General features: G+C 50.4%; 1 protein-coding gene across 2 annotated transcripts in view; it reads left to right on the top strand.

Annotated features, from left to right (window-relative positions):
• The first annotated feature begins 1,049 nt into the window (after positions 1 to 1,049).
• Positions 1,050 to 10,179, top strand: part of DISP3 (dispatched RND transporter family member 3) — a 34,396-nt gene continuing 25,266 nt past the window's right edge. Inside the window, exons 1-2 of one of the 2 annotated variants that reach the window (XM_018079531.1) lie at positions 1,050 to 1,342; positions 5,297 to 5,359. The gene's annotated coding sequence lies outside the window, so the exon portion shown is untranslated. The remainder of the gene's footprint in view (positions 1,343 to 5,296; positions 5,360 to 10,179) is intronic. The other variant, XM_018079530.1, reaches the window with a different exon arrangement.

The raw sequence follows: 10,179 nt of genomic DNA, 5'->3' as shown, positions 1-10,179 counted from the left end.
CGGCGCCGCCGCACCTGGGGCCGGGTGGCGGGGGCCGCCTACGGGGCACGGCGTTTTCTATGATGGCGCGTCGGTTTTATCCTGCGCGGCCGCAGCTGCGCCCGCAGCCGGGCGGGCTGGCGCAGCCCCGAGCTCTACGACCCCCCTCTCTGCTCCGCCACACCCCTCCGGTGCGCTCATCCTCCGCTCCTCTATCCCTCCGCCTCCTCATCCCTCCCGCTCCCTCATCCTGCCGCTCCGCATCCCGCGGCACGCGCGTGAGGGGCTGTCTCGGCCGCGCCCGGGTGGCGCGGGCGGGACGGGCCGTTGCCAGCAGCGGCGCGCGAGCCGCTCGGCGAGCGGACGTTAAAAGGCGGGCGCGGGTGCCGGGGAGGGCTGCGGGGACCGGGACTCGCGAGCCGTCGCCGCTGCGGCCCTGGTGACGCTGCAGAGCTCTGGTACCGCTCTGCCCCGGTGCCGCGGGATTCACGGCTGGTGCGGCCCGCATCTCTCTCCGTGTGGTACGCCTGGCTCCCGGTTGGTTATCGCGCTCCTGGATCGTGGTCTGGCGTGCCCCGGGGGTATCCTGTCCGACTTGTGTCCGGCTCCTGGCTATCGTCTATGCCCTGTGAAATAGAATAGCCGTCGGGACCGCTGTGCGGCCCGGTCCATCTGCTTGCGAGCCTTCGGCTGCTCCGCCGGCCGGCGCGAGGTGTAGTGATGCGGCTTCGCGGTGCCCGGAGTGGTGTGATAGAAGGGGGTTGTGTTTTGGGGGTCTGTGGGCACAGCCGTCTCCCGTGACACCGTCTCCTCGGTGCCCGCCACCGGCCCTCAGCGCTCGGGAGGTGACGCAGGGGTCGGTCGGGCTCCTGGGTCCCGCGGTGCTTAGGGCAGCACCGCTGCAGTCGCTCCGCTAGTCACTTTTTTTTTTTTTAACCCTTTGCTCCTTCCTCGCCCTCCTTTCCTTCTCCCCCCCCCTTTTTTTTTTTTTTTTTCTGGGAATCCAACAGCTAAATCCCTCAGTTGTGTGTTTAGCCAACTCTCCCTGGAAGCTCTGGAGAGTTCATGAATATGCACAGGGAGAGCGTTTCTCGGGAGGCTGCCTCTATAATGAGCTGATTGAGCTGCGCCTGCAGCAGGGCTGTTCTCCTGGGGGAAAAGTTGGGCGCCAGAACTGAGCAGCTTTGTGTCCCCGGCTCCACGGAGGCTTGGCCGGCCTCCCTGAGGAGGAGCAGAGCCAGCGGAGCGCTCGCCACGCTCAGGGATGGCAGCAGGTCCAGCCAGGAGGGATCCTCGTCTATGACAGCAGCTGGTGTCCGGTGCTGGTCCAAAAGCTGTAAAGAGCATACCTGGCACACGTAAGGTAACCTTTCTGTTTTATACTGGCTTTTGTAGAAACGGACTTTTCCTGCCTAAAAACCTCATGCCACTTAATAAGGACATTACATTGCTTAGCAACAGTCCCGAGTGCAGCCTGGCCCTGGGCCCTCGCTGTTCCAGGTGGTCTCCAAGGACGTGACAGCAAAACACCCGGACTCCTGGAGAAAATGAACTCTTTTCTGTTCTCTCCGATTTGGTGATGAGATGACCAAACCAAAAGAGTGTGGGGCTGTTTGCTACTGCCCGGGTGTTTAAAAGCACTTGAGGGGGCAGAAGCTGAATAGAACTGAAAAACTTTGGGACAGGCGGAGTGAGCTGGAGGTGGCCGGTCCCTCGGGGATCTGCCTCGCTGCTGCATCCTGTGTCACTTGAGCCTTTGTTTTGTGCACAGGCATAGCAGTGTGCTGGTTAGCAACCTTCCCTCATGCAATTATTAGGATAGTATTTTGACAGCAGTGCAGAGTCTGTTGGGATTTAATGTAATATGCAACAAATAAGTTCCTCTAAAAACAAGGCTGATGCTTGCCCTCGTCTGCTGCTGCAAGACAGGCTTTAGTTAAGTGGGGTGAGGACTTGTGTGTTGAAAGGGAAGTACTTTTACAATTCAAATGACGGAATAAACACACAGACTTCTTGCTCACAAAGCCACATGCTGATACACATAAAATCTACTGCCCTAAGAGCTCAGTTTTTTTAAAAAACAATTTTCCCATGAAAATTTGGGCGAGCTTTTGAAACTAGTTGTCTATTCTCATCGGAACAACTTTGCTCGGGGACAATATTTTTCCCCTCTTCCTCCCCAACAACCTTGTGAAGTGTTGATAAAGATATTATCCACAGCATCAGCTTCCTTTGATTGCTCTTTTAGGCTGCGTGTCTAGATGGAAACCTAGCAACACAATAACTGTATTGAAGGGAGATGTTTCAATAGCTACACTTCTTTTATCATCCTGGATGCATCTTCAGAGGTTAGACTCATCAAGACAGCCTCTTTACCCCTTGGAGCCTTATAGTGTGATTCCCTAAGCCTGGAATAAAACAGACCTGAGCTACAGAAAAGACAATAAAGATGGAATGGAAATGCTTAATATGATAAAAGATCCATTCCTCCTTTCTTCCTGCTGCCCCTATGAATACCTGCTGTATTCCCATGGGGAAGATACTCCTGTATGGAAGGAGAATGCTTGTCTGATAGGAAAATGATTCAAGGGGAAACTACCCATCAGCACTTGTGACCGTTTCACCTCGAGGCACAAGGGGAAAAGGGGACAAATGGCCCAGAGCAATGTGTAACAGTGTAATATGTGAGAGCCAGACTGGCATTTGGGAAGTAGCATCAGCACCGTTCCAGTCGCCCACAGTGGCGAAGAGTGATTCAGTTTCTGCAACGTTCAGGGCAAATTCCTCCTCAGGGGCAGGAAAAAACCCAAACCACAACCCCAAACACCAGCTGAAGTCACTGATACTCTAACTAGATTTCTCTCACTGGCTATAGTCTGGTGTTTTTAGCTATATTGACAAACACCCTTGTGGTGCGTGGTCTCCTTACCACAGAGTGGGGCACTGGTAGGGAGCCAAGGTGACAATATCCGACTATAATTTGGGGCACAGGAATGAGGGAGTTCACAGCGGTGAAATTGCTGTCAGTTTTCAGGTGTTTGGGGAGAATGTGTTTGCTAGGTGCTAAAAATTCTCTCAATTTTTTTTTTTAAGCCCTTTGCTCCTTCCTTACCCCCCTTGGGGGGGGGCATGTCCTTGGCTGCATCTCCCAAGATCTTGTGCTTTTTCAGAATTAACGAACTAAACATCACAAATGTGTTTGTCAGGCCAATAGAAGAAGCGGTGAAGTTACAGGAGAACTTTGACTCCTTTAAGAACCTGTCAGTTGTGTTTTTAACAAGCTGTGTTGTGCAGGAGTTTATGGGGGTAGCTGTGGGGTGTGTGCATGTAACAGCAGGAGGGTGACAGGATGTGTGTGCTTCGGTTTGGCACTGGGGGAGGGATGCACACGGTGTTAACATTTTGCATCCAAAAAGCCACAGCACATCTGAAATCCTCTTGTGATGCCAGTGCTCCGAGATAAGTGCTGCTTATACAAAGACTTGCCTGTTGGGTACAAGTACTTAATAAGCAAGCTTGAGTGAAACTGGAGAGGGATAGGAGTTCGTACCCTGGCGGCATATGGAAAGTCTGGATAAGCTCTGATTTTTATTTCAGAAGTTTGAACGGGTCCTTCTGCGAGTCCCAGGGTCTCTGGGTGATGCTGTGTGGTCTCTGTACATGCCAACATGCAGTAAATCTCAGCAGGACTCTCTCCAGCACAGAGCATTTAGCATTCAGTTGGTTTAATCCTCTAATCTTATCAAGAACTGACATAAATGAGAACTGAACAGATAAATTCCTTTTTAAAAAATCAAACCCCCTTATATATTCCTCAATGTAGTGCACAAGATTTCTCCCTTTGCTTACCTGATTGGCTTATTTATTTCCTGATCCATTGTTTGTACAGAGGTATCAGACTATAGGTTTGGGCTCAGTGGTGAAAGGCACAGCTAATCGGCTCTGCTGTGATGAGAGTTTATCTGCTGTTTGAGCAGCCTGAGGGGATTTCAGGATCAGAGCCAGTAGTGTGGTCTGGGAGCTTGGTTAGTGGGAGCTGTGAGCTTGGCAGAGGAGGGAGTTGCTGGTAAATGTGGGTACTTGTTACCTCCTCGGTGGCAGCAGTCCTGTTCACTTTTTATTCCTTTTGTGCCCGTCAGGAGGAGCAGAACAAATCCTTTGCCTTCTTCCTTTCCACACACCTCGCTGTTTCTCTCTGGAGGGACAAAGCAGCCCTCACAAGGCTCTGTGAATGTGGGGCCAGGGGCAGTGGAATGTGTTTCCAGACATTGATGAAGTTGAACAATGAAATATTAGTTTCTAGAACTCCCTTAGTCTCTCCCCTGCAATACCACAGAACAGGTTATCTCTTTAAATGATTGATTTCACACAGATTTACTTGAGTTCAGACATCTCGATGCAGCTTTACCAGGGTGAATTTTCTCTCAGTTCTCTCCTTACTGATGCCTTTGCTGAGAGCTGGATCTGCCTCCTTGCAGAGCAGCACCTTATTTCATGAATAGCTCTGCTGCATTCAGTGAGACTGTTAAGGAGGAAGGTGCTGTGGTGCCTGTGACTCAGACTAATGCAAGTCAATTTAAAGGACAGATTAAGTGCAGTGTATGGATTGCAGTGTCTGGCCCTCAATGAATAATTCAGGAATATGGAGGAGACAATGTAAGAGTTAAGTGCTTAATCCAGCTCTAGGTGAAGTCAGCAAGACACTTTCCATTGACCCCAGTCCAGGATATGTTTCAGCAACACTTAACTATGTGTGAGTTTGTAAATTGTCCCATTGATGGCAGTGAGCTACAACAACTGTCTGAATTAGCACCCAGCAGAATGTTATTTATGACCCTCTTGCCTGTCATACTGTCGTTAACCATCCTCTGCAGCACCTGGGGGAAGCTTTCTGAGGTCTCAGCACTGCTATTGAGTCATGCTTTCATGGTACTGAAAACCAGAAAATATTAATAACTGGAGTGCCACACCACTAACGGGAGGAAATACAGACACAAAAAGGCTGGCAAAGCAAGCTTCAAAGGCTTGATTTTGGTTGCTCAGAGCTGGGGATGGTGCCTTATTCTGCAAGAACAAGGCAACTGCCTGTGATACGGATTCCACCAGAACTGGACACTCAGCTCTTCACAGCTCAGGAGTCCAACTGTGCCTGTTCCTGCCAGTGCCTGAGTGTGATCCACCTTCATGGGGTGAATGTTCCCCAGGCACTGGAACTGCTCCTGGGGGACCTGCAGTGGTGGGGATGGCAGAGCAGCTGTGTCCTGCTGGTGGGAAGCAGAGGATGCTCTGCAACCACAGCTCTTGCTTTTCGTTGCAGGTCTGCAGTAACTGGGAATCCTGTCCTTCCAGCTGCTCCAGAGGGATTTACTTTCCCATAAAGGTACAGTTCAGCACCAGTCATTAGCAGTGCTGATTTCCTTTCATGATAGCAGCATCTTGGAGGGAGGCAGAGCATCTCCTCTTTCTTGTTGTAACTCCGGAAGTATAAAAATTCCAGTGAAATCTGTGCCCTTGCTCTGAGCCTGAGGATCCTGATGGTGCCACAGGCTTTGCTTGCCCGTGGGGTGACAAGCACAGCCATGGCAGAGCAGGGCACCCCACACACAGGCTGTCTCCTGCACTGAAATTAGGGCTTCGCAGATGTCTGACCCTTTTTTCCTGTTTTTGAGTTATCTCTGCTTGCTGGGAGAAGAGGTTTGGGGAACAAGGCTGGGATACTTTCCCTGCCATCTGCCTTAAGGCAGCAGGCTTGAAAGTTGGCACAGTTGATTCCTGATCTTTGCCAAGCTCTGTTAATAGAGAACAGCTCCTCCTGAATAGAAGGCAGTTCATGTAACATAAATAGTGGAGAAGGGGGAGAGGCCAATGTGTTTGCAGGGGGGGAAAGACATACTGGCAGTCGTCTGGTTCTTAAACTGCTGCTGGCCTTGACTCTCTGCTGCTTTATGGGGGGAGAGTCAGGGGTGAGCATCATTTTTTTGCCTGGACTCCAGGCTGTAGGTGCTGTTGCTCCTGGGGCCTGGTTCTGCAGCTGTAATCTCACTCAGTCACGGCAGGGAAGTCACTTTGGATTTGTTGCTGGGAATGTTAACCCGGGATCCACCTGCTGAGATAACTACACGGATGAGCTTGTTTGGGCTTCAGGGCATCCTGTCTGATGCTGCCACAGACTTTCTTCCCATCTCATTTTTGCATAGCAGAAATTTCTTTGACTCGAACACAGAGGAGGGTTCTGAGAGATCTCTGAGCTCACTTGGCTGTCTGAGGTTGGGTAGCAGGACACAGAGTCTCTGTGTCACTGTTAACTGCAGTTGTAGGGTACCACTGCTGCTCCCCAAATGGCAGGTAAAGCTGAACAACATTAGCTGTAGCTTGCTTGGTCTGTATTTAGCTTCTGTTAAAGTCAGCAAAAGTAATGGCTGAATTTCAGCAGAGCTGGAGCTAGACTGTGGAATCCTGCTTAATTCATTTGTGAACTTGCATATAATCCTATCTATTTCCCTAGAGGAACAGGAAATTGGATCTGATAGGTGTTTGCAAAGGGTTTATGCAGTTTCTCATATATGATGCACAAAGTGCTCTTTGCTCCTAAAGGGATGTGCTATATGTTGACTGGTTTCTTGGCTCTATGTTACACCCAGGAGCTGAGAATAAACTCCTTTTGAGTGCTTATTAAGGTCTGTGGAGACAATTTGGAAAAAAAACCCCCACAAAACAGCACCTAATCCTTTCTACTGCTTGGGGTACTGCTGAACATGCAGCACACTTGATTCCCTGAATCCAACCACTTCTCTTTGTTCCTCCTTTTAACAAGGCAAATGAAATCCTGCAGAAGATGGGGCTGCAAACTCAGGTTTGAACTAGAGCCCAACAGGGCATTTTAAATATGTCTGAGATGTTCCCAAAGCAACCCTGGCTCCTGCTTGTAAATCAAACCTGGCCAAATCCTCTGTCTTCATATTTCCACTGCTGCCTCTTTCCTTCCACCTCTCCCCTCGCACACCCTCCCACTTGCTCTCCAGTGAACAACTCAGGCAGCAGGTTTAATCTCCAGGCCAATTTTTATGGCTGAGTTGAAATGGGAAGGTGGGCAGTCCCACAAGGGCATGAAAGTGCCTCAATAAAACAGCAGGCTCTGTCTAAACTGAGGGTTGGGAGTCTGGACAATATAGACAACTGCTTGTTTTGAAAGTTAAATCTATTGTACTGCAAAGCTCGGGCCATGGAGAAAGCTGCTCCTTCTGGAACTTCCTGCCAACAGCTGCCATTTCCAAACTCTGGGCATTGCAAGCTGTGCTTCTTCAGGACCCACAGAGCACCTGCCAGTGCCTTGGACTCACCCGAGTGTCAAATCCGTGGATGTGCTTCCAAACGGAGTGTCTCACAGCCCGATGTGTGTGCTGCAAGCCATTTCCTTCCACAGCCAAACTGAATTGTACTTGCAAGGCCATCCCTTCTCTTCCTCCCAATCCTAACCCCTGCATCTCAGCCCTGTCACTTCACACAGGGCTCTGACAGGCAGCAAGTGGCAGCTGAGCAGTGGGCTGGGCTGGGCTGGGCTGGGCTGGGGTCCATTCACTGCTGTCACTGGTGTCTTGTGCACAGAGCGTGGCAGAAACGCTGCAGCATCATAGGCAGCTATAAAACATCAGCCTATGACAACTAAGAAACAAGATGTATCTGCAGGTAAATGTTTCATCCCCTGTGGCACCGCTTAAGCCAAAGAAAAGAACCTTCATTCCTGTGAATCCGCTGTGTGGAACCAGTTCCTTGGTGCAGGTTTCCTTGCAGTAACTGCAGAGTTCATAGCATGGGTTTGTGTGTAAGTGGCACAGGAAAGCAGCTGACCTTATTTAGATGCCAATAACAGAGAGCTCTACTGTGAGTAGCAGAGACAGATTAGATTTGGATGACATTTCCTTTACAGACCTCTTGCAGTTTCTTGTATTTCTGGTGTGTTGTGGGGGAGGTCAGTCCTTCTGGATCCAAATCTTGGCACACACGCAGCTAAATTCATTCCTGCGTGTGCACCACCTGCCTACATGCCCTTCTATTCTGTTATGCTGCTGATTCTGGTACTGTTTGCATTTCCATTCCTCTGGCTGATTTGGGAAGTGCCTGCAGGGAGTCTGCTTCCTTACTCAGCCAACAGTCTGGTTTCCAGAGGGCCAGACACAGTTCCACGTCAGCATAGGGCAGTGGAGTGAGTCGCTTTGAAAATCAATTTACAAATGTCTGTGCAAAAATAGCCTGCATTTGCTTGTGGAGGGGAATCCCAGGAGGCTTTGGAACAAGGCATGTTGTGAAAGGATGGAAGATAGGGTTTCAGACTCCAGAATATGAGAGCAATTCAGAGCAGATGATGTGATTTGCCCCGGGAAAGCTGGAAAAACTAATAGTAGAGCCACAAACGTTTTCTTCTTTTTTTGTGTGTGTTTTAACTGCAGGACTTGGTCCTAACAGTTAACACAAGTAGCATCTCAGCCTGTGAAGCCTGGCTGGAAGTGTGGGATGCAGTAAGGAACTGGGAACAATTGCCTGAAACGCTTTGATCCTTTGCCAGGTGGCAGTCCCTTGTCCCTTTGGGTTGGATGACTGCCACTCATGAGCTGAGCTCCTGCAGCTCCCATGGCTGTGAATCCCTGCACCTTTGGTGGCAAAGGAGCAACAGGGACAGGGGTGATCTCTGCCTCTTTCTGAACTGCTTCAGATCACAGACCTCTGGGTCTGTGCTGGGAGGGCGGAGAAGAAGGGAGAGAAGGGACATGGCTGCTGTCTCAGCTCAGCCTGGTGGCCTAAACCTGCATCCTGGAGACAGGGCTGCACTGGCAGCTTCTGGGAGCTGCTGCCAGCAACATTTCCCCCCCTTGCACAGGGACTAACAGGAACCAGCTCGAGGTGTCTCTTGTCTGTGCTGGGAAGCACCCTGGACTCTCCCTGAGACAAATGTGTCATTAAAGGCTGTTTGCTTATTCTGAGACCCTGCCCCCTCCTCTGCTAATGGTCTGCGGGCTGTGCTCATTGAGCTGTGGGCACATTTAATGCGAGTTTCTGCATGGCTGGTGCAGCTGGCAGTGAGCTTTAAGTCCTTGTACTGGCAGGGGATCTGCCGACAGACATTGAGGCAGCTTGTCTCCTCTCCACATCCTCCCCTTCCCCTCAGGAAGTTTTCCTTCTGTTCTGAAAAACCTTGTGCTTGCCCAGGTCCTGCTCTGGAGCAGTGAGCCATGGCACTAGAGGCTCTTCAGCTTCTGGGTTTTTACACCTCTGCTTCCAGATTTCTCACTGATCCTGAGAAGATGAAATAGCAGTGCTAATTAATCCGATTCCAGAAGCAGCAGGTTTCCATGGGAGGAGGGCAGCTAGCTGCATCTGTGTCAGAGAGAGAGGAGTGTGGGAGGTAAGAAAGACATACCTGCTCAGATCCCACTTCTTAGGCTGCTGAGAGCCAGCCAGCTACAAGCTGCTTTGTGAGTCCCTCCTGATCCAGCAGTAAGATTTCCATGCATTCTCAGGAAAAAGAGGCCATGTCTGTGCCACAGACAAGCTCAGCTCAGTGCGTGGAGCTGGAATGGGTATTTCTGCTGCTCCCTCATTTAGGAGAGGGCTACAGCATCACCCACTCCTCTCTCATGCTGGTGAGTGGAAAGCCCTGCTGAAGAACTGAGTGTGACTGAAATGCTGTGGGAGCTGTGTCCCCATCAGAGATTGCAGCCTTACAGCCTTCCTGTTGTGAATCTGGCATTTTCTGATGTCAGTAAATTATAGCAGTGAAAAAGCAAGACCTTTAGATCCATCAGAGTGATGCTGGGTAGCACCTGGAGCGAGACACTGTGACCTGTGTGACTGACACGTGTGTAGATGGGACTTTGTGCCTCTGCCTCCTCTTCCTGAAGGTCAGAGCACCATGGGCAGAGCTGGCTGAATACAGGCACTTCACCTGGAGCACTTGTAACATTTTTTTTTTTAACCTTAATTGTACTTCTTTATGCTGGAGTGGGAAGAAGTGGAGACAAAACAGCTGCCTGTGTTTGGCAAGAAGGCCTGGCAGCACAGGCTGGCATTGCTGGGTTACCTTTCATATTGCTGCCCACAGAACCACAACCAGCAAAGAACCACAACTGCTGCTTGGGCTGCTGAGAAAGCAGCTCGTGCACCGTGGGGAAGAAATTGTCCTCCTCCTTCTCAGTGATGAACTGG

Source organism: Manacus vitellinus, unplaced genomic scaffold (genome assembly GCF_001715985.3).
Source record: "Manacus vitellinus isolate BGI_N305 unplaced genomic scaffold, ASM171598v3 scaffold_46_pilon, whole genome shotgun sequence".
NCBI lineage: Eukaryota > Metazoa > Chordata > Aves > Passeriformes > Pipridae > Manacus > Manacus vitellinus.
This window is presented reverse-complemented; position numbering and strand designations above follow the sequence as displayed.